The sequence below is a fragment of the Alligator mississippiensis genome, chromosome 1 (genome assembly GCF_030867095.1).
Source record: "Alligator mississippiensis isolate rAllMis1 chromosome 1, rAllMis1, whole genome shotgun sequence".
Taxonomy (NCBI): Eukaryota; Metazoa; Chordata; order Crocodylia; family Alligatoridae; genus Alligator; species Alligator mississippiensis.
In genome coordinates this window covers 462,918,953-462,941,853 of record NC_081824.1, presented here as the reverse complement: position 1 = coordinate 462,941,853, position 22,901 = coordinate 462,918,953, and the positions used below count along the sequence as shown (strand labels likewise).

Sequence of the window (22,901 nt, the reverse complement as noted above, 5' to 3'; positions counted from 1 at the left end):
ATTTGTTAAGCCAACCTCAAATCCTTCCAGCGACCTGGTACACAGCGGTATGACGGTATGTTCTGGGTGAAAGGCATGGGGGGGACAAGGGCTTTGCATGATGGAGGGGCATTGAATAGCAAAATAAATAAATAAATATATAAATAATATTCTGCCAGCCTGCTAAAAGTTACACCGCCCAACTTTGAAGGAAGGAGACTGCAATTAGTACTCAAGATACTTATGGGACTTGCATGCCTTCAGCTTGAGATAGTGGGGAAGATTAGGCTACTTATTCAGTATAATCTTCTTTCTGATAAGATTTGGTGCAGTCATTTACCATGCTGAGATAAGCTAGAGGTTTTCCCAGATAAGCATAGTTTAGATATTTCTTCAAGCAAATACAGCCAGACCAGAACTGACCAGCAAATACCTGACCAGAACTGGGCTAATAATTAGGATTTTTGTCTTGCTAACCAAACCCCAAAAAGTTAAAATAAAAAACAGGGTAGACCCAGACCTTTTGTTGCTGCTGGTGGTGTTGTTCTTACCTTGTAAAATGAACCACTCACTTCCTCCCCCTCCCTTAAATACCATTTTGAATTAAAGAAAACATTTAATTCAACCTGAAATAACAAGTTTTGGTTTAATTTTGTTTTCTTTTTCCTTTTTTAAGTTAAATTTGGGTAGATTTTAAAATCAATTTGTCTTTCAAAATAATCAAATGTGAAAACAATGTGAAAATGTATATATTATATGTGGCACATCATGGCATCTGAGTGTGGTGTTACATGAGTGATCTATGCTGATACCCCATTTTGTACTTCTCCTCTATCCAGAGGGAGGCAGTTTTCACCCTACTTTTGTCCTGGACGGTGACACTGAAATACATTAGCCGTCTCCAAGGCTGTTGGGCAGCATTGGGTAGCCTAAACTGTTGCTGTCCATGTTGTGTTTCTCTTTGCTATATTTGAAGAGCTAGCATTTGGAAGCTTGGTTTGATTCCATTTCTAATTCCTCTCAGTAATGTGTAATCTTTATAGATATATAAGCTGTTTATTTAAGAAGTGGTGTGCAAATCCAGTGCTCACTGGAGTGATTTGGAGCTGAAGTTGCTCCAGGAAAGAAAAAAAAAAAAATTAGGCCACAATGTATGTCAAGTATTTTTTTGCATGAAAAAGCGCATACGATCAAATGAAACATTTTTCTAAGAATAACACTGTGGCTGAGGAGGGGGGTGAGCCCAGTGAGAGACAATGGGGATCTTAGTAACAGGGTGGCCAGCCTTCTCTATTCATATCCAAGTGTTTAGCCTCTGCAAGAAACCAGTACACTTCTAAATTTCTACTTAAGAAAATGAAACAAATCTGCAAAATGCATCCAGGGAGTGATTAACACTAGAAACCTTGATGTCTATGCACTATTATTATGCCTGCAAAATGTGCAGATATGAGCTTTTTCCTGTTCTCAGTTCTGACTACAATGGAGGGGGCCTCAGGCATTTTGAAATGAAGAGGCCTTGGGCATGCCTGAGGCCCTTTCCTACTGGTTTGCATTATACGCAAAGGGAACTAGGGGCTGAGCAGGCCCATCTAAAAGCAAGATGTGTTTTACCTATGTCAACTCTTAATTTAACCCATGCACACTTCTGCTCTAATCAAGTAATGTTCTTGAAACTATTTATTCTGGACACTGAAGCCAATAACATTGAAAGATGGAAAGAACTTAGTAGGTCATGTAGTTATTTCCCTCAGCAATGCAGGATTACTTACTACAACAGATGGACACCTTTGCCCAGTCTAGTGCATGGCTTCCTGGGATAGTAAGACTACAAAATACTTCCCTTGGGAGATTATCCCACAGATTAATAATTGGTATGGTGAGGAAGTGTTACATGATATTCCTACTACATTTTCACTCTCTCAATTTTATACCGTTTCTTTCCTTACAACCCCTTTATTATGTCCAATATGTATTGCTCTTATCCTCTACTATACATCCTCAAAGTGGTAAAATAATTTGCCCTTCAGATACACAGTACTTTTCTTTTAGTGATCTCAATGAATTTGGTCATACATTTATTAGGAATACCATAATCCTATGGGGACAAAATACAGACACAATAGAGAACATAATTAAAAAGCTGATGAGAAAACAGTTCTCCTTGGAAAATCTTCGATAGGATGAAAAAAAAGTTGTCATGAACTCCAAAATTGCCAACTCAAAACATTTTCTGTAGGAAGTCAATGCTTTCTGGGGGATGTGGAGCAGAGGGAAAACATTTACTCCAATTTACTATTAAAATATTTTCATTAAAAAAATTGACCAGCCCTAATTAAGAAACATTGTACTCTCCATGAAAAAAAAAAAACAAAAAACAATGCCTCATGGAGCGTAAGGACCAAGAACAGTCATGTGACACTTGGGTAAAGTCCAGGGACCAGATCTCAGAAGGTCAAGAATCAGAGACTTCAGGGGGAGCCAGGTGACAGAGCTGAAGTTGGGATTGGCCAAGAGTCAGAGCTGTGTGGAGGGTATGCCAAGAATCAAAGCCAGAATCCGTGTACGCTGGGAGTCACAGCCAAAACCAGAGACCAAGTTATCTGATCCAGTGGGATTTTACAAAGAGTCTAGAAACAGGGCCAAGCAGGATCAGAGGTTAGACAACCAGGACAGAGAAAGGATTTAAGGAGGCTATCACCAGAGACCTTCAAAAAAAAAAATATTGGCTGACCTACAAGCTGCTGCCAACAGTTTAGGTGGGACTAAAAGGGGGAGGATTCTCTCCTCAGGAGACAGTAGTAACAGCTGGGAGTAGATGCATCATGAAGGACTTCCACAAGCTGGGGGTCAGACTGAGAAAGTCAGGGGCACAGGTGGTATTCTCTTCTATCCTTCCAGGTGGCAGCAGCTGAAAGTGCCAGAATGGCCGTATCAGGGAAGTCAACCAGTGGCTCCAGAGATGGTGTCTTCAGGAGGGATTCAGAATCTGCAACCATGAGCAGCACTTCCAGAAGGCTTCCTAGGATGGGACGATCTTCATCTCTCTCCTAGAGGTAAGTATCTGTTCTCCTGCAAGTTGCCTGATCTCCAAAGAGCTTTAAACTAGACTCGATGGAGGACGGGGAACTGGTGGTTCATGTGAACCTAGGGTTGGAAAGCCACAAACATGGCACTGGACCTAACCAGGTAAGCACTAAGGGGAACATGTGCCATCAAGGCAAAGGGATACCAAGAGCACCCACTGTGGGGCTAAACTGTCTTTACACAAATGCCAGGAGTATGGGGAACAAGCTGGAGTAACTCACACTCCTACTTGCTATTACGCAGTATGACCTAGTCGGCTTAACTGAGACGTGGTGGGATTCTACGCACAACTGGGTGATAGACATTGAGAGGTACAGGTTATATAGACAAGACAGAGTGGGGAGAAAAGGCGGGGGTGTAGCTCTCTATGTTAAGGAGCAGTACATATCTTCTGTCATCAAGGCAGGAGTGGAGGAGGGGAATATTGAGACATTGTGGGTCAGGATCCAGGGGGGGCCAGGGGAGAAGGACTCAATAATGGGGGTCTACTACAGACCTCCTCACCAGGATGACAAGCTAGACGAGGTATTCTCCAAGCAGCTGTCAGATACCATACAGGCGAGGGAGGCAGTGGTCATGGGGGACCTAAATTACCCGGATATCAGCTGGGAGTAGCAGGAGGCCAAAACAAGCCACTCAAGGATATTCTTACACTGTGTCCAAGATCTCCACCTAACCCACGTGGTGGCCAGTCCCACCAGGGTAGTGCCCTGCTAGATCTGGTCCTAGCAACAGGGGATGATCTTGTGGGGGATTTGTGGGTACACAGTAACCTGGGTGATAGTGACCACCACTTGGTAGAGTTTACTATCCAGCAAAGGGTGACAAAAATATCCAGTGATGCTAAAGTTTTAGACTTCAGAAGGGCCAACTTTATTAAACTTAGGAACCTAGTTAGTGAGGTGGCCAGACTCAAGATCATTGGGCTAATGGGGGTCCAAGATAATTGGAAGTTTCTCAAGGGAGCGATCCTTGTAGCACAAAAGGAGTCTATCCCCTTATGCAGGAAAGGGGCTAAGGGGATAAAAAAAAAGATCCCTTGGCTGAACAGGGAGCTTCAGGAAAGACTGGGGGCAAAGAAAGAGATGTATAGGCAGTGGAAGCAGGGGGCAGCCACCAAGGAGGTATACACCACCCTGGCACACTATTGCAGGGAGTCAGTTAGGCAGGTCAAGGCAGAACTGGAGCTTAGGTGGGCTACAACAATCAAGGACAATAAAAAGTCCTTCTACAGATACATAGCGAGCAAAAGGAAGGCACAGAGTAGCATAGGGCCCCTGAAGGACAAATCAGGTTGGTTGGTGGTTGATGCACACAAAAGACAGAGCTTCATTGAGTTCTTCACTTCAGTATTCCTTAATACTGACCAAGACAATCCCCGCACCTTGAGCATAGACAGATGTCCAAAAGGCACCAAACTGCCAAAGGTTAGCGCTGACTTAGTTAAAGAGCACTTGGAAGGGCTGGATTTGTACAAGTCAACTGGTCTGGATAACCTCCATCCATGGGTGCTGAAGGAATTGGCCAGTGTCATTGCTGAGCTGCTGGCACAGCTGTTTGAGCTCTCATGGTGCTCTGGACAGGTCCCTGAGGACTGGAAAAAGGCCAATGTGGTGCCCATTTTTAAGAAGGGGAGAAGGGAGGAGCCAGATAACTTTAGGCCAGTCAGTCTTACCTCTATTCCTGGGAAAATATTAGAAAAAATCATCAAAGAGCATATTTGTGAAAGCCCAGCAGGGGAAATGATGCTGAATGGAAGCCAGCATGGGTTTGTCGCAGGTAGATCCTGCCTGACAAACCTTATAACCTTTCATGACCAGGTCACACGCTGCCTTGACACAGCAGCAGAGGCCAATGTCATCTACCTGGATTTTAGGAAGGCTGTCAACACAGTTTCGCATCCTATTCTCATAGGGAAGCTAACTGGCTGTGGAGTGGATGCCTACACATTCAGGTGGGTGGCTTAGGGATCGTACCCAGAGAGTGGTGGTTGACGGGTCATTTTCAACCTGGAAGGATGTGGGCAGTGGGGTCCCACAGGCTTCAGTCCTTGGGCTGGTATTCTTTAATATCTACATCAGTGATTTGGACAAGGATGTGTGGAGCACCCTGTCCAAGTTTGCAGATGATACCAAATTATGGGGCAAAGTTAATACACCAGAGGGCAGGGAGCAGTTACAGGCTGACCTGGACAGGTTAGATCAATGGGCAGAACATAATAGGATGCAATTCAACAAAAATAAATGTATGGTGCTTCACCTAGGAAGGAGGAATCCCCAGCACACCTACAGGTTGGGGGATGTCCTCCTCAGCAGCTCAGAGGCTGAGAGAGATCTTTGAGTCATAGTTGACTCCAAGATGAACATGAGCCGTCAGTGTAATGAGGCCATGAACAAAGCCAATCGTACCTTGTCGTGCATTAGCAATGCATGACCAACAGATCAAGGGAGGTGATGTTCCCCCTCTATACAGCACTAGTCAGTCCGCAGTTGGAGTACCGTGTCCAGTTTTGGGTGCCACACTTCAAGAGGGACATGGAGGATCTGGAAAGGGTTCAGAGGAGGGCCTCCCGCATGATACATAATCTTTGTGAAAGACCCTATGAGGAGAGGTTGAGAGATCTGGATTTCTTCATCCTATACAAAAGATGACTGAGGGGTGACCTTGTGGCCACCTATAAATTTATCAGGGGAGGACAGCAGGGAATTGGGGATGCACTGTTTACCAGAATGCCTCAGGGAGTAACTAGGAATAATGGGAGCAAACTAGTCGAGAGTAGATTTAGGTTAGACATTAGGAAGACATTTTTTACAATAAGGGCAGCCAGAGTCTGGAACGGGCTTCCAAGAGAAGTGGTGCTGTCACCTAACTTGGAGGTCTTCAAGAGGAGGCTTGACAATCACTTGGCTGGGGTCATCTGATCTCGGTCCTCTTTCCTGCCAGGGGCAGGGGGTTGGACACGAGGATCCATTGGGTCCCTTCTGACTCTATAATTTATGAATCTATGAATAAGAGTGATCAGCTGGTTCATTAGCTGGATTGGCCTGCCAATTGGAGCCTCAAGCAGGTGTGGCCAACTAGGCGATTAGACCAGGCTGGGCTGCCCATCAGGGCCCCTGACACGGTGTTGGGATACTTTATTGTAGACACAGAGTGACACAATGACAGAGCTGGCAATAAAATGCAAAAGGTTCTTTTCCTAACCAAGAATCAGAGAACTACAGGGTTTAAAGGGACCCTGTGGATCATCTGGTCCAACCCTGACAGAAATGAAGGCATGCTATTTCTAAACCATTTCTGATCAATGCTTATCTAGCTTCCTCTTGACAATCTCCAGTGAAGGATACTGTACAGCTTTCCTGAGCAGGCTATTCCACTGCCTCACTGCTCCAACAGCTAGGAAGTTTTCCCTGAGATCTAAATCTAAATCTACTATGAATGGTAGAGTGAATAAATTTAACCTCTAGTTCTGCCACTGACTTGGAGTGATAGGACAGCCAGCAGGAAATGGCATTCTTCTTCCTGCAGAACAGACAGCCAGCAGTTCAATAGGTGGGGACAAAACAATTCTTGATAGATAGGAGCATCAAGTCCCCTTCATTCTTCTGGAATGGCATAGGTGCCTCACCTCCCATCTATAAGTCTGTAAATCACATTGAGATGTGCCAATATTTGTAACTTGCAAAGCTCACATCTATTCTTCAGACTCAGGGAGCCTTAAATTGTTGTAACATGGGACACGTTTGAAATGTTATTCATATGCTTGATGGTTAGTAACGTTTCCCCCCCACAAACCAAACAAAAGCAGTAAACAAATTCTGACATCAGCTGACTCCCAAACCAAGGCCCGGAAAATGGAGGGTGGTGGCTATGCCTCAACCCATTTGCAACAAACTTTCCTTTGCAGCAAAACAGAGCTGCCATGTCACAGAGGTGGCTTGGGTAACCCTTTTGGTGAGTTATTTCATCCATTGGATTGTCCATTCAGCCCTTAGAAGATGAAGTTGTCAGCACACGCACTAGCCATAAAGCAAACTGTGTCATTAATTGTAATTAACAAGGATAAGCAACGGTGCTTTCTACATTAAAGCAGAGTATGTCTTTTTCTAGACTGCTGCTTTCGTGGATTTATTTCATTTCTCTTTACAGTATAGATTAGAGATTAGAAAAATGGAAATAAAAACTATCTCCTTTAAACAGCTAAAGTTCAACACAGGTGTCAGCCCATTCCTCTTCATTTACGCCTCTAGATCCCTGGATAGAAAGCCTTAGAGTGTTCAACAACAGATGTGAACAATTTCCCTCTCATCAAATATGAGGACACAGGATATTAAAATCTCATGTAATTAAACAAGTCTCTCAGAGGGAGAACATAGGTCTAGTGCTCTGTGCCCTTTCCATCTAGCTCTTTCCTTTCTGGTGTACAGCAAAATTGCTTCTCTCACTCAGCAATGTCCCTGTCTTCCACTCTCCCTCCACCGTATAACTTTCTTCAGAGTTTACCAGGGCCATTGAAGTATTAGAGCAGAACCCTCTGCCTGTGAAGCAGCCTAGGCACAATCACAGTGAGCAAAAACAATGAAATCAGAGGATCATTAACCCTCATCCACAAAATGCATGAATGCATGCACACACGTGCACACACACACACACATTACACTGTTAGAAGGAAATAAAAACACACCCTGAGAAGGAAATATGTCTAGACATCATGGTATCAATGAGGACAGTACCATCATTAACCTCTCATTACAGCATGGAATGAAAGTTGATGTGTTCATATCTTACAGTAATACAGAAATGTTTTCCGCACTATCAATAAAACAATAAGCTGAAAGGAGAAAAAAAATCCAACCCTGCAATCAGAAGACTAAACACATACACACAAAACAAAAAGGAGGAAATGGAAGCAGGTTATATGTGCATTCAGGGGTCTTTTGACAAACTTGAATGAATCTAAAGCATCAGGGCTTGATGCAATTCACCTAGGGGCTCTGAAGGAAGAAGATGAAGAAATCTCAGAGCCATTGGCAATAATATTTTCCAACTCCAGGATGACAGGGGAGGTCCCAGAGCACTAGAAAAGAGCTGAATAATACCCATTCTTTATTAAAAGGGAACAGGAGGACCCAGGGAAATGAGGCATTGGTCAATACCTGGAAAGGTACAAGAGCAAAGTATAAAATAGCCCATTTATCAACATCTACAGAAGGAAAGGGTGATCACTAGCAGGCAAAATGGTATTGTTAAGAAAAAATCGTATCATAGATTCATAGACATTTGGGCTGGAAGGTACTTCGGAAAATCGTTGAGTCTAGCCCCCTGCCCCAGAGGCAGGAAGTCAGCAGGGGTCATAGGATCCCAGCAAGATAAACATCCAAATGTCTTGAAGGCGTTCAAAGTAGGTGCTTGAACCACCTCCCATGGCAGTCTATTCCAAACCTTGGGGGCTCGGACAGTAAAGAAGTTCTTCCTTATGTCCAGCCTGAAACGGTCTTGGAGGAATTTGCGACCATTCAATCTTGTCATCCCTTGGGGTGCTCTGGAGAACAGACATCCCCCCACATCCTGGTGAGCACCTCAGATAAACTTATAGGTGGCCACCAGATAACTCCTGAGCCTGTGCTTTTCTAGGATGAAGAGCCCCATGGCTCTCAGCCTCTCATCATAAGGCCTGTTTTCCTGACCTCTGATCATGCGCCTGGCTCTCCTCTGGACTCTCTCAAGCTTCTCCACATCCTTTTTGAATCGTGGAGCCCAAAACTGGATGCAGTACTCCAGCTGTGGCCTCACCAAGGCCGAGTACAATGGGAGAATGACGTCCTGGGATTTGCTTGAGAAGCATCTATGGATGCAAGCCAGTGTTTTACTTGCTTTACTACCCGCAGCATCACATTGAAGGCTCATGTTCATCTTGTGGTCAGTCATGATCCTCAAGTCCCTTTCATCCATAGTGCTAGCCAACATAGCACTGCTGAGCTTATAAGGATTATGCAGGTTTTTCCTCCCAATGTGGAGAACCTTGCATTTTTCAGTGTTAAACATCATCAGGTACTCATCCACTCATTTCCTGAGCCTGTCAAGGTCAGCCTGGATCGTCCTTCTGTCCTCAGGTGTGGATGCTTTACCCCAGAGTTTGGTGTTGTCAGTGAACTTGGCCAGTCCACTTCTGATACCAATGTCTACATCATTAATGAAGGTATTGAATAGTATAGGCCCAAGAACAGAGCCTTGGGGAACCCACTGGTCACAGCGCACCACAATGATTGACTTCCCCCAACCACCACCCTCTGGGTCCTACCACGGAGCCAATTCCTCAGCCAGCAGATCGTGGTGAGGCCAAGGCTGCAGTTAGTCAGTTTTGGTGATCATGGGATACCAGATCGAAGGCTTTTTTTAAGTCAAGATATACGACATCAATCTCTTCTCCTTTGTCCAGGTGATAGGTCACCTGCTCATAAAAGGAAATAAGATTGGTCATGCAAGACCTACCCGCAAACCATCTTAATTATTAAACCAACTTAATTCTTTTTTTGACAGGGTAACTGGTTTGGGGGCTATAGCAATGCAGCAGGCATACTATACCTGGGCTTTAGCAGGACTTTCATCAGTTCTATACATCATTCTCTTAAGCAAGCTGAAGAAATGTGGAATAGATATCATTACAATCAGGAGACTACAAAACTGGCAAAGTAATTGGAATTAAAAGACAATTCTAAAAGGTTAATGCAACACTGGCAGAAGATCTCAAGTAAGGTTTCACAGCAGTTTTTCTTGGCTCCAGTGTGATGTAACATTGACTTGGGTGCAAAAGCATACCAATAAAATTTGCACAGCACACAAAACTGAGAAAGGCCACACCCCCTTTGGAATTAAAATTCAAAAGGTTCTGGATAAGCTGGAGAATTTGGCAAGAGCCAACAAAACAAAATTCGGCTAAAACATATGCAGAGGTCAAAGACAATGCTGTGGAATGCTGTGTCCATTTTTGGTAGGTTCATTCCAAAAAAGGTAAAATAAGAAAACTGAAGAGTTCAAAACCACTGTGAAAAGATCATAAATAGTCTAGAAAACCTCTCTTATAATAAGAAACCAAGAAACTCAGTCTATTCCAGTTTCTGCACAAAGATGTTAAGAAGTAATTTCATCGTAGTATACAACATGTGTATAAGGGAGAGATTCCCAATAGTGCATAACTTTTTAATACAGCCAATGGCTGGAAGTTGAAACTAGACAAATTTTAAGGAGAGACGGGAATCAAATTTTTAGAAGTGATCATTAGACACTAGAACAGCACAGAGGGTTTTTCTTCACTCCCTGAAGACTGGATATCTTTCTAAAAGATACGCTATAGGTCAAGCAAAAGTCATAGGCACAGTGCAGTAGCAATTGAATGAAATTGAAATCCACTAATTTATGTATTACAGTGGCTTGGTTTATGCTCCCAAAACCTTAAAATTCAAAGTCCAAGTTCAGAGAAAAGTTTACCAGACAGTAGCTAGACAACTCCTAGGGACAAAGGAGGCAAGGCTGAGCAACATAGCTTCTCTGCTACTGTGAGTAGGTAGGGCATCAGAAAACCTGCAAAGCTGTTGCTCTTGTGTCTGCTTATAAGGCTCAGCATTTAACTGCCACTCTCCACTGGATATCTCGTCTCACTTGTCTGGTTTTACAAATTAGTCTGTGGAAGTTACATACACTCTGAGCAAGATAAAAAAAGGAGGGAATGCAAACTCAGCAAATCAGATCATTGCTTGCTCCAGATACTGCCCCCATCCTTTCACCAATATAGACTAAGTCTACCTACTTCACAGGACAATGCAAAGAGGAGGCAGTAGTTGGAAAACCTGCCTCCTCTCCTCCCCACCAAAGCTCTCCAAGAATGTCCTCTTAAGTACCTAGCCCATGCTCTACATGTTGCAGCATTTTGCATTAAAAAGTCATTGAATAAAATCCATAGCCATCACAGGAAGCAGAAGGCATGAGAAAGCAAGGCAGTTGCCTACTGGGCAGTGCCCACATCATCACACACCTAAGCTTTTCTTCTTGACTGCACAGAAGACCAGCTTTTACAGGAAGAGTGGCAGAGCCCTTGGCCCTGCCTAGCTCTCATGTCATTTTCTGGAAAGTGGGAAGTGTGGGTTCAGACTTTTTTCCCAGCTTGTCTACCTCTCTCTGGGCAAATCGCCTACCTGCTAGCCTGCTGGGTTAAATGATGGGAAGGCACTCGTTCTCCAACTAAAATGTTGGGAAGTTACGCACATTTATTCTCCCTGCTAGATGGAACAGCATCATGACACAGTATAACTGGCCATAGCAGACCCTTTCAGAGTACACACAGATGGAAGTTGTGCCACTCAGACTGGAACCACCACCTCTGCATTTAACTTTAGGCAACTAAAGGGGAACTTGCATTTTTGACTGCTTACCACACAAAAAAGCATTTCTTATTAACAGTCCTGAACACATCACTCCTCAGCTTGACTGAATCCCCCCCCCCCCCCTTTTTTCAGACACACACTGCTGGAAAACAATTCCATATTTATTGTTTCTGCCTGTCTGTAGTCATGAAGAAGACAATAGATTACTGTATATTTGAAAACAGTTTTAAGGTTCTTTCCCCAACTTTAATTGTTTAAATTTATTTTTTTAAAAGAATGTTTAGATTTTGCATTATATTTCTGCACTAAGTAAATTCTGTATGACTGAGTAGGAGGTTTAGTTCATTAATGTAATTCTAGATCCTCAGATGATAAGGGCCAAAAATGTGCAAAGACTTATTAATCTTATGTCCTATTTCTATCTACTGAAAGAGAGGCTTATTTATCTTTGTAAGTTTTTAATTCTTTCCTGTATGATATGTCCATAAGTTTGTCTTTATTCTTCTAGTCTCCCCACAGTGTGTTATTTATACAGACTAATTGGCAAAGCTAAATAAGTGAAATGAAGCCAGTCTAATGTTTGCATATAGTCATGCAGTTGGCCTTTACATTCTGACAAGTTGGTCTGCTTAAGGATAATGAGAGAATTTATTTCAAGTGGCATTTGGGCACTTGGAAAAGCTGGATCTACCATAACTTATCATTGGTGTGCTCCACATACTGCACAGCTCTTTGCAAGTGTCATTGTGAAACTACTGATTGTTCTTACATACACAAAATAATCCCCTGGAAAAATATTATGTGATTTTGGAGGTTTCTTAAAGGAAAGTGTCTGGTTTGTGTGCAGTAGTTTCCAAATTAAAACATATCAACACAAAAGTAAAGAAGCTTTGAACTGAATGGCCACCACCCAACCTTAGCTTTGCTCCTTTGCCAGAGGATTATAAATTGCTGCAAATTCAAAAAATGAACTGCATATCTATCATGTAAGGCATAGACAAAAGTGCAGCTTCCAAATCTAACTTATGGCACTTAACAGAAAGCACCATGAGTTATATCAATCCTCCCGACCCAACATTCATTGGCTGCTGGGGGATTGAGCTCCAATTTGGAGCCAATCCAGGGAGTGAGGCTGCATCTCTGCAAACTCTTTCCCTAGATCTACCTCCCCCAATCCCATCTTTAATTCTGTCTCAGGATGGGAAGGGGAGAAGTCTGTTTGGGGGTTTCCCCAGCTACACTGGAGTGGGGGTGGGTGGATTGGAGCTCCCCAACTTGTGGCAGGCTTCAATCCACCCACCCCATCTACCAGCATCGTCTGGGCAACCCTTACAACAAGCTCCCTCTGCTCGGTTCTCCCCCTTCAATTCTGAAACAGCGCTGGGAGAAGGATTGGGCTGCATTAGCTGAGCCCTGCTCCCGTCACATGCAGACACAAGTTAATGAAGGCACTCGGCTTCACAGCACCTTCATCTGAATACTCATGAATGAGGGTTCAGATTGTCATGGGATTGGGCCTTGTCAAAGCTGTAGAGCACTTCCAGGGGCCAGATTGGGTGGAAACTGTCACTTCTATCTGTGCCTTTAGTTCCTCTAAGATCTATGTAGAAAAGCTTTAACATACCTTATTTTTATTCATACAATGAGATCAAAAGACTGTTCTATCACATATTGGTACATAATCCCCATATCAAAAATACTTTGAACAATTCCACATTTTCTTGTCAATTTTTTTTGGTAGGTCCCATCAGCCCAGGATTAAAAACACCCAAACCGCAATTGCTTATATAGTAAACTAATTCAGCATGCCTTTGATTAGACAAACCTGAAAAACAAAGCTATCTTATACACATAGGCAACTTGTGACTCTTCACTCCAGGACTTCATATTATAACACAAGAGGAATTCTTCATATTATAATGAATGGTCAAATTGAACAAATAATATATTAGCATATTAACCTATCAAATTCACAATACTATAAAAGAATATATAAGTTTGAATACTTCACATGCATTCCAGAGAAAATAATGTTGACTTTAAATGACCATTAGATTGATGCCTAATACTATAACCAAAAACACAAGTGTAGGTAAAGGTTGTTTACATGTTGGATATTGCAAATGTTTCTGTTTTCATGGTATTTGCATAAATTAGAGATTACAGATACATTAAAAAGGGGTTAAGAAACTTTAGTTCTAAAGCATTAGAGTTACTTTTGAAAAATGGGGGCAAAAAGTCCTTTAAGTTCCATCATTTTCCAGGTTTCACTGAGAGCACCTGAAGCAAAATATAAAATAATAATTAAAAAGACTTCTCAGTAAAACAACAGCTGTTTATGATGCACTTGTCAAGCATTCAGAATAGCTTAGAGAAAACAGTATTTTTAATGACTTTTTTCTAGGGGGCCAAAAGTATGCATTTAAGCCAATAAAGGAAGCAGAAAAAAAAAAAGTGTGAAATAATATGTGTATGTGATAATACGACTTGTGCAATGTGACCTTTGCCATTAACCAACGTTCAATTTCAATGTACAATGAATACAGCAGCCTGGTTATTTCATGAATATTTGGGTACCTTAATTTTAAACTTTGGTCACTCAATCACAGCTTTTGATGAAAACTCCATTTCCAGAGATAAGTGCAACCGTTACATGGGCATAAAACTTCCCTTCCTTGCCACGGAAAGGTGAGGGAGGAAGCTAGGGGCTAATGAGTGGTATCATACCAGGAGCCAGGGAATGCCTTGACTAAAGGAGACTGCCAGTGAAGTGGAGTGAGAAGGCAGCAAGTGGCAAACAAAGGAGGGACTGAACAGAGTAAGAGGACAGAAGTAGCTAGTCAAGCAGAAGACAGGCAGGAGGTGCAGCTTCTAAACTGAATCAGAGCTGCACACATTTTTGTGAGCAGCAGCTCACTTTATCAGATACAGAGTAAGAGAAGTGAGCTGCCCAAGCAGTGTGAATATGCATAGGCCTCAAGGATACAGGACTCCATCTTGCACTATAGGCATCTGCCCATATCCCCCTGGACTACTCAGGGTAGTTGCTGATATTAGATCTAGCCCAGATTGAACATACCAACTATAAATCTATTCACAATTACTCAGCCATGTATCCCTTTTTCTCCTTTCCCTGCTTGTGTGGCATTGTGACGTGTGTATTTGCTTTACATCTGTTTTAAATGTGGTGGCTTTTACATTGTGTTACATGGGCTGGAGATAAAGCTGAAAATCATAATATGCACATATCCTCAGAGGACAACAGACCAAATTAACCATGTCCTTAGATGGCAGGAAAAAAATGTTAACTAGAAACTTCAAGCTTCTGCTGATATTTTGATTTGCTATGGAAAGCCAGCTTGTGTGTGTGTGCGCACATTTTTAAAAGACAGGAATGTCCACTTTATTTAAAAATAATCAGCCATGGGATTTATCAGATCAGCTAATCAGGGTCCTAAGTGGTGTTTAGATGATTTTTTTCTGGTCTGGATACCATCTTTACAATTAAATTTTTAATAACCTTTAAGACATGTAGCCTTCGGGGAACAGTTTCTGTCACAGTAGTTCAAAGGTTTTATACCTCAGTAAAAGCTTTTGAAATCGAATAGCATCCTTTTTGTTCTAGAAAATTATTATTTTTTAAAATTATATTGCATAGTAATGTTTGTAATGAGAAAAAGAAATGGAGCTGAACTTCAATGAAGGGGAGGGAGAAAGATAAAATTTAGCTGTGATAACCCTTAGAGGTTTTTAAGGCCTGGCTCGACAAAGCCCTAGCTGGGATGATTTAGTTGGGGTTGGTCCTGCTTTGAGCAGGGGTTGCACTAGATGTGACCTCCCGAGGTCCCTGCCAACCCTCATTTTCTATGATGCTATTCTTCTAACCCTCTTGAGAGCCATGAATGACATGTGGTCCTGGAGGCTGGAGGGCACGGTGACTGTCCACAGAGGACGGCAGCAGGGGCATGGTGGCGATGTGCAGGGAGGTCCCGCAGGTGGCCGCAGCAGTGTTGGCACTGCGGGGGCGGCAACCGGTGGTCAGCGACTACCCACTGACACCACCAGCAGCATCAGTGTTGGCCAGCAACAATCAGCGACTGTCCACCGGCTCCACCAGGAGCATCAGCAGTGCTTCTTTCAGGGGGTGCACCACCAATCTCAGCGGGTGCACGTGCACCCATGTGCACCCCCTATGCGTCGCCAATGTTGAGAGGTTTTCTCCTGACCTCCCTCATTTGGAACAGCTCCAATATCTTCAGAAGCATGTCTGGTAATCTCCCGTTTGGGCTGGGCTAAAAACATATTCCTCATCTTTTTCTCCCTGGTTGATGTAAGGGCAACACAGAACAAGTGAAACCTCTCAGAATACAGCACAACAAGCATGATATGTAACAAATAATGAAGTGCGGTGAGACTTCTTTCCTGCTGTGTGAATATATTCTGGAGTAGTATTTTATAGCATGTTATATAATTTAAGGAGCTGAAAGAAAGCACTAGAGAATAAGGTGCTGTTTCCAATTAATAGTTCTACTTAAAAAAAAATAACTTGATGAAAAGCAGCAGCAATTAAATACCCTGTTGTGTAGGAGTAACTGAAATGAGAGAAAGCTCCATCTAACATGCAAAATACCATGGCAGTGCCTGTGCAGAAGCTCAGCCATGTGGGTCAGGGAGATGCCCTGGGAAGTAACTGTAAATACAGTGGTGGGCACATAGTTTGATTGCGGCTATGTGTCAGAAGTGCACAGGGAACGGAAAGCCAAGAGGAAGCTGGCAGACAGCAAGAGAATCAGTGGCAAGCATATCCCTGAAAGCAAGCAGGGAACAAGAAGTCTTTCGAGTCAAGTACTCAATGAAAAAGATTTCTTACTTCTGAACAAGAAAAGTGCCTACTGCTTGCTCCTTTTCTGTGGAAGGAAACAGGGCTATGAACACATTTTTTTCCTATGAAAATCTAGGAATTGGACTTTTTTTCATTGGCTCATAGCTTGACCAAACATAGGTGCATTTTCATAAGGACAGCTACCCCTCTATTAAATCGCAAGTCTGTGCTCCAAAGAATAGAAGTGGATTTTTTTTTTTAAACATGGGAAAAACAGCATATTTTTCCAATAGCCCCATTCTTGTCTCAAGTTTTCCAGCAAAGTTAGCCTGCAGCAGACACCAAAAGTGGAGATTTTCAGTTCAAATGGTTATGGTTTGGTAATGTAAGAAGCAGTAGAAATGTACTTTTTAGAACTGAAAGGGTTAGAAAAATCTTAATAATAAGCTTCACATAAAAAACAAACAAACCCTCCATTCTAGGGCTAACTTCATCCTTGAATGACATCTTGAGACAGACATCAATTACCATGGCAACAATGAAATTCCTGAGAAGAAATTTGGATATCTTTTGCCAACCAACAAAAAAAGAAAAAAAATGCTCACACGTGTTTCCAGCAAAATTTAATGCTAGGCAACTTAGATGCACGTGCATTTTCCCCTCATACGTTCATCTTTCACATAGACTTATGAAATTTCCACCAGCAGTTGTGAAGACAGTGGACTGCAAAGCCACTGGAGACAGCATACAATTGATGCACACAGTTGCAGACATGCACTCTTTGCTGACATACTGCTATTTTGTATATTTGTTAAGTCTAGATAGAGTTTTCCATTTCTACTGCCAATCCTTTACAGGCTAGTTTAGATAATCAAGAACCTTTCCCACTATAGCAGCAACAGGAATGACTAAAAAACCAGGGAATGTCAGCTCTGAAGACATCTCCACCTATCTTATTTATTCAAACTGCTAGGAAACGTTCATGTAAATAGCATTCAACAAATGAGGGACTTCATTACTTAGTCGAGGATTTGCATTTCAAAAGGTTCCTTTCAGTATGTTCCTTGAGATGGATGACAGCAAAAGAAATGAAGGAAGCAAAGACCAAACACTCAGTGAAATAAAAGAAAAACAGCTCCAGGTCATTGAAAAATAAGGTTGTTGGTGCTTCTACAAATTATTTATTCTGTAGGACAGTAGTACCTATGACTTCGTCATGGACCATAACCCACTGAGCTGCATTGTGTGCAAACACAAAACAAGGAGGCAGCCTTTGGCCCATGGAGCTTAAAACAACAGATGGATACAGGTAGACTGAAGACTATTAGGAAACCATCATAAAATATTGGTCAGCATGACTGGCTGTGATCCCACAGATCTGTCACAAAACCGAGGAACCAAAGAAATTGCATTAGCAATGAGATGGCTCATTTTTTAGCAAGTTAGAAATGAGCATGCCTTCTGATTTCTGGTCAACAACAGAACATCCAACTGATGAAGGCACCACATTGACCGAAGGTGAAGTTTTGCACCTGGATGCAAGAGGATGGGTAAAAGAAGGGCATGTCATGACAAATGGAAAGAGAACAGCTAAAACCTACAAACAAGCAAAGGAGCCTCTGTTTTCAAACATTTAGGGGGCTTGTGGAAAAAAAAAAAAATCAGTAAAACTGAGAAAAACATAGCAGTGTTTAGCTAAATTAAAATCCTTAAGCCTTTTTGTTCATTATCTCATATCATAACTTTACCAACCGCCTACTTTAAAAATTAATATTAACAAACAATATATAAATTAAGAGCTGTGCAGTAAGTATTTTGTCTGTTTGGGGTGGGGGAAAGAAGGGCAATTTTTTCAGCTCTGCTGCTTGGGAAAAGGGATTAATTACCACCCTCCCATATCTATCTATCTATCTATCTATCTATCTATCTATCTATCTATCTATCTATCTATCTATCTATCTATCTATCTATCTATCTATCTATCTATCTATCTATCGGAGTAGGGGAAAGAAAGAATCCTATTTCCTAAAAAAATCCCAACCCCCTACCAAACGACAACACCCTTATCATGCAGCTCTTAATGTGTGAATTGTATATGTACACATACACACAAAGTTTGTCATAAAAAAAATAATTCACATAAAAAAGTTAAAACGAAAAAAGTTTTAACCAAAACATTTTCCCGCTTCTCTGTTCATAAATCTGTCTCTTGCCTTTGTTTTTCCACCCCATTCCATTTGATCCATCTGCTTCAGATGTAAGCAAGGAAGGGAGCCAGCAAGGTGAGACTGCTCAGCTCTTTACAGATCATCAGCTACTGGTTCATCAGTCATGGACAACTTTGTCTCCCAAATCAAACCACCACAGAAAAAAAAAAAAACATCTATGAGCCTCGCCATCTATTTAATACTGAATATATCTCAAGATATATTCCCATAAGGCGCTAATCATGGCAAGTCACCAAAAAAGGAATTAAAAGGTGCCAGGATTCACATCTGAGCTACAGATGATTTCTCTAAACCATTTAAAGCTACCCAAATTTGCACCTACGTAATCGCGATCAGATTCTAGTATTAGATTAGCAAGTAAAATTCAAATCCTTACCAGCAACTGGAACCTTCACATAAAAGAGCCTTAAAAATAAAACATTACCATGCAATCCGATCAAAATATTACTGTAGTAGCATGCACACTGATCACAGCAGCATCATAACTAAGCAGGGAAAAGGCAAAAATAGCAGCTTCCACACTGCTGCCTCTGCCAGCTGTGTGGCTGCAGCTGCTGCCCTGTGCACCACTGCCACCAATGCTACAGAAATGTCTAGTTAGGCCTCTGGGGACAGGTGCAGACATTACACTTTTACTGGTATAAGTGGTCGTAAACCGGCCTATACCCATAACAGAAGTTCGGCGCACACTGACTGGTTTAAAAATGGTAGAGCCCGGTCCAAGTTTTGTTCCCCACTACTAAAGGGTGCATATGTGTTCTGTTTGCTACCAATCTCAACTACGCCACTTACAGAAAACCATGTAAGTTAGATCATTCTGCCTTGGACTTTCTGAATGTCCCTACCTAGCCTGGATCACAGCACTGCATCTATTTGGGCACAAGGAGTTAAACTGCTACTCACAGAGTCAAGTGCTCATAGGCTGGTTTCAGCATTTCACTTGCTTGAATGTGCAAACCAAAATACCAAATGTTATTTCTATATAGGCTACTCTAGCATGATATATCTGTGACTCATGAGATAACATTTTAAAAATGAAGAAAAAAGGAGGGGGATGTTATTCATTCATTGAAGCTTAAGTGAACCCAGTGTTATTCTGGGGAACACTAAAGAACAATTATAAACTGACATATCTCACTAGGGCTCTGGCATAGTGGGCACATCTACACATGCAATTAATGCTACTGAACAAACTCTGGTGCAATTTGAGCCAGAGTAAACTAATCCTGACATCACCGCATTTAAGCACAGTAATTTACTCTGCTGTCAAATAGTACCTATATCTGACAGGACTATCCAACAGCACTGTAATCTAATCCACACTGGCCCAATTGCCATGCACGTGTAGAAGCTGACACTTTATTGTGCAGTAAATCAGTTTACTGAGCAGTAAAGTACATGGGTAGATGTGCCTACGGACACAGCTTACTGCCATTAGTCCATATGTTTGCACCTTATCAGAAGATGGCTGCATTAGAAGCGATTTTGTTTGCTTGCTTGCTTTAATACACACATATGTGCATCTCTGATCTTTTCATAGGAAAGTCAATGTTGGCTATCATGTACTGATGAGAGACAGAACAGTTCTTTAAATACAGGAAGTATTGTAAAGCTTCTACTATAATTTCTTCAGAGCCAAACTGAAATGAAGTTACCAGCCTTAAAGAGAAGTATGTGAATTTATTTCTTGACTGCTGCATGCATAATGGCTCTTTGTTGCACTCACAATCACAGCATGATCATCACTTAACCTTATTGTGCAAAGCATTTTGAGAGATGCTTTGGACACTGAAGGGGGCAATACAGAAACTCTAGGAGCTATAGGCAATGCTGGCAGAATGCAAGGATTGCTTATGGAAAAGCAATGCAGTCCTGTGGTTGGAGGTGGGGGCTGGGAGAAAGGAGTCCTGGGTTTTACTCACAAAATCAGAGGATTTACTAACTGCGTGACCATTAGAAATCAGATGTAGAACTAGTTCAATGTTTTACTTTAAAAAGAACAATACTCTCCCCACTGTTCCTCGCCAAATTCTTATATAATATGTATCTAAATAAAAAATAATCATAATTCACAGCTTCCTCTCTTTTCTTTTGCTTCCCTAGACACATCTCAACCTCTCACACTAGTGTCTCCTTACTGCTTTCCCTACTGTTTCTCATCCTAATTCCCTCCAGAGTTCTAGCCTTTTGACCATCTTCTCTGGAAGGACTCAATGGGCATGTCTACATGTGAACTCTACTGCCCACTAAACTCATTTACTGCGCAGCAAAGCATCACCATCTACACATGCATGGCAATTGGGCTGATGTAGACTAATTCATTGTCAGATAGTCCCATCAGACACAGGTACTATCCCATAGTGGAGTAAATTACTGTGCTTAAATGCATGCAGTGACATCGGGATTAGTTTACTTTGGCTCAAATTGCACCACAGTTTATTCAGTTGCATTAACTCCACATGTAGATGCACCCAGTATCATGGTTTATGTTCTTGTCTACCAGGAGCCTCCATTAAAGGAAATGACTGTGGAAAAGATTGGGCCATCTTCATATAGCAATCTGTGGCCTCTCCCCACTCTGCACAGTTCTCTCTTCCTTTCCTTGCCCCACAGATCTATATAAATTCCTAGCAGGACTCTTTTGAATGGGATGGACCCTGCTAACTTAGAGGCAGTAGATACTACCTTCCATCTGGCCCTTACTCCTTAGATCCTAGGGGCACAATTAGGTAATTTATAAGGTATTTGAGATCTTCAGACAGAGAATGTTGTAGAAATGTTCAGTATTTAGGGATGCTATTCCAGAGGGAATCAATGGGTCTAGTTATCTAAGCAATGCAAAACCATATGTGTTATATTAACTCATATCGCTCTCTATGTGCATGAAGAAAAAGAATGAAGACTTAACGTGTCAAACTCAGCTTTAATGAAGACATACAAACCCCATGGGCAAAGAAAAATCTCTGAGGGATGATGTGCAGGATACTTCTTTTTTCTTGGAAGCAGAGGAATATAATGTTCACTAGAGACAGATTCAGGTTCAGCTCTGCTTCAGTGGCTATGGTCTTGCCTTCAACAAATTCAAGAAACACAAACCAACAGTGTTGACATTGTAAGGGTAAAGTTACTAAGCATAAAACAGAACAATGACATATGAACAAATATTGTTCCCAGCTTGTAGAGAATGAAGGTATATATATATATTAAAAAGACAGACTGTATTTTGTTTAGTGCCTGACATTTTGTTCCTTTGGGGATACCGTTGCTAGTGACAGCGGAATGACCTTGCATTTGAGTATTCAGTAGAAGAGTGGTGTCAAAGTATCAGGCTTTACAATGCAATTATACATCAGCTAAATTTGAATGCATTCACCTCACTTGCTTCATCAATGTTCATGTTAATTGTATTCACAAGCTACTGTACTTATCATTTTCTTCCCCTACTTGAAAAGAGCAAAACTCCTCCTGATGTATGAGTCACTACTATACAGCGGCAGGTCCTTAAAAGCATTCTGCAGTTGCATAGCTCTGAATCTATTCCACGCCTCCCATTAACATTATAAACAGCAGCTTCTGAAGAGGTTTTAATTTTTCATTTTAATATTACTTTATATGTTAATATATAAACTGTGTCAAGTCAAACAAGAGCTAGTAACAAAGCATAACACCAACATGAGATCAATTTTAAGTAATGGAAACTCAGGGAAAGAGAACATGCACAAACATGCAACCATTTGTAGACAACCAGCCAAGACATCTACTCTAACGTGAGCCACCTTAAATAGGCCTGATTCTCAGAGGACTGGGTATCTGCCAACTGAGAAATCAGACCATTTCGAGGTGTTTCATGTTGGGTGGCATCCAGAAATAATTAGTGTTTGAAAACTGACCCCACAGTGGATTAACTTGCACTATTGACAGGGCATCTGCAAGGAAGGTGAGTGATTTACCAACAAGGTGGGGTAAAGTTGGCACTACAGCTGGTAAAAAAGACCAAACTCAGTCAAAAACAATATTTTCAAAGGAAAATGTGTTTATTCCTAAACATGTTCTTCATGAGTATGCCTCTGTTCATAGAACATTTCAACTCTTTATTGAAGGATTCAAGCATAGCTCAGCAAAAAGCATAGTATCATAGAAAATTAGGGTTGGAAGGGACCTCAGGAGATTATTTAGTCCAACCCCCTGCTCAAAGCAGGACCATCCCCAACTAGATCATCCCAGCCAAGACTTTGTCTAGCTGGGTCTTAAAAATCGCCAAGGATGAAGAGTCCACCACCTCTGTGGGTAACCTGTTCCAGTGTTTTACTACCCTCCTAGTGAAAAAGATGTTCCTAATATCCAGCCTAACCTTTCCTTACAGCAACTTGAGACTGTTGCTCATTGTTCTGTCATCTGCCACCT

At 41.8% G+C, this 22,901-nt stretch overlaps 1 long non-coding RNA gene across 2 annotated transcripts in view; it reads right to left on the bottom strand.

Moving 5' to 3' along the window:
- Nucleotides 1-22,901, bottom strand: part of LOC109284626 (uncharacterized) — a 1,607,267-nt gene that overhangs the window by 949,625 nt on the left and 634,741 nt on the right. Inside the window, exon 4 of one of the 2 annotated variants that reach the window (XR_009459873.1) lies at nt 21,413-21,567. The exons of the other annotated variant lie outside the window; for it this stretch is intronic. This is a non-coding gene — a long non-coding RNA (uncharacterized LOC109284626). Of the gene's footprint in view, nt 1-21,412; nt 21,568-22,901 lie in introns of those variants that run through there. 2 annotated transcript variants of the gene reach the window in all.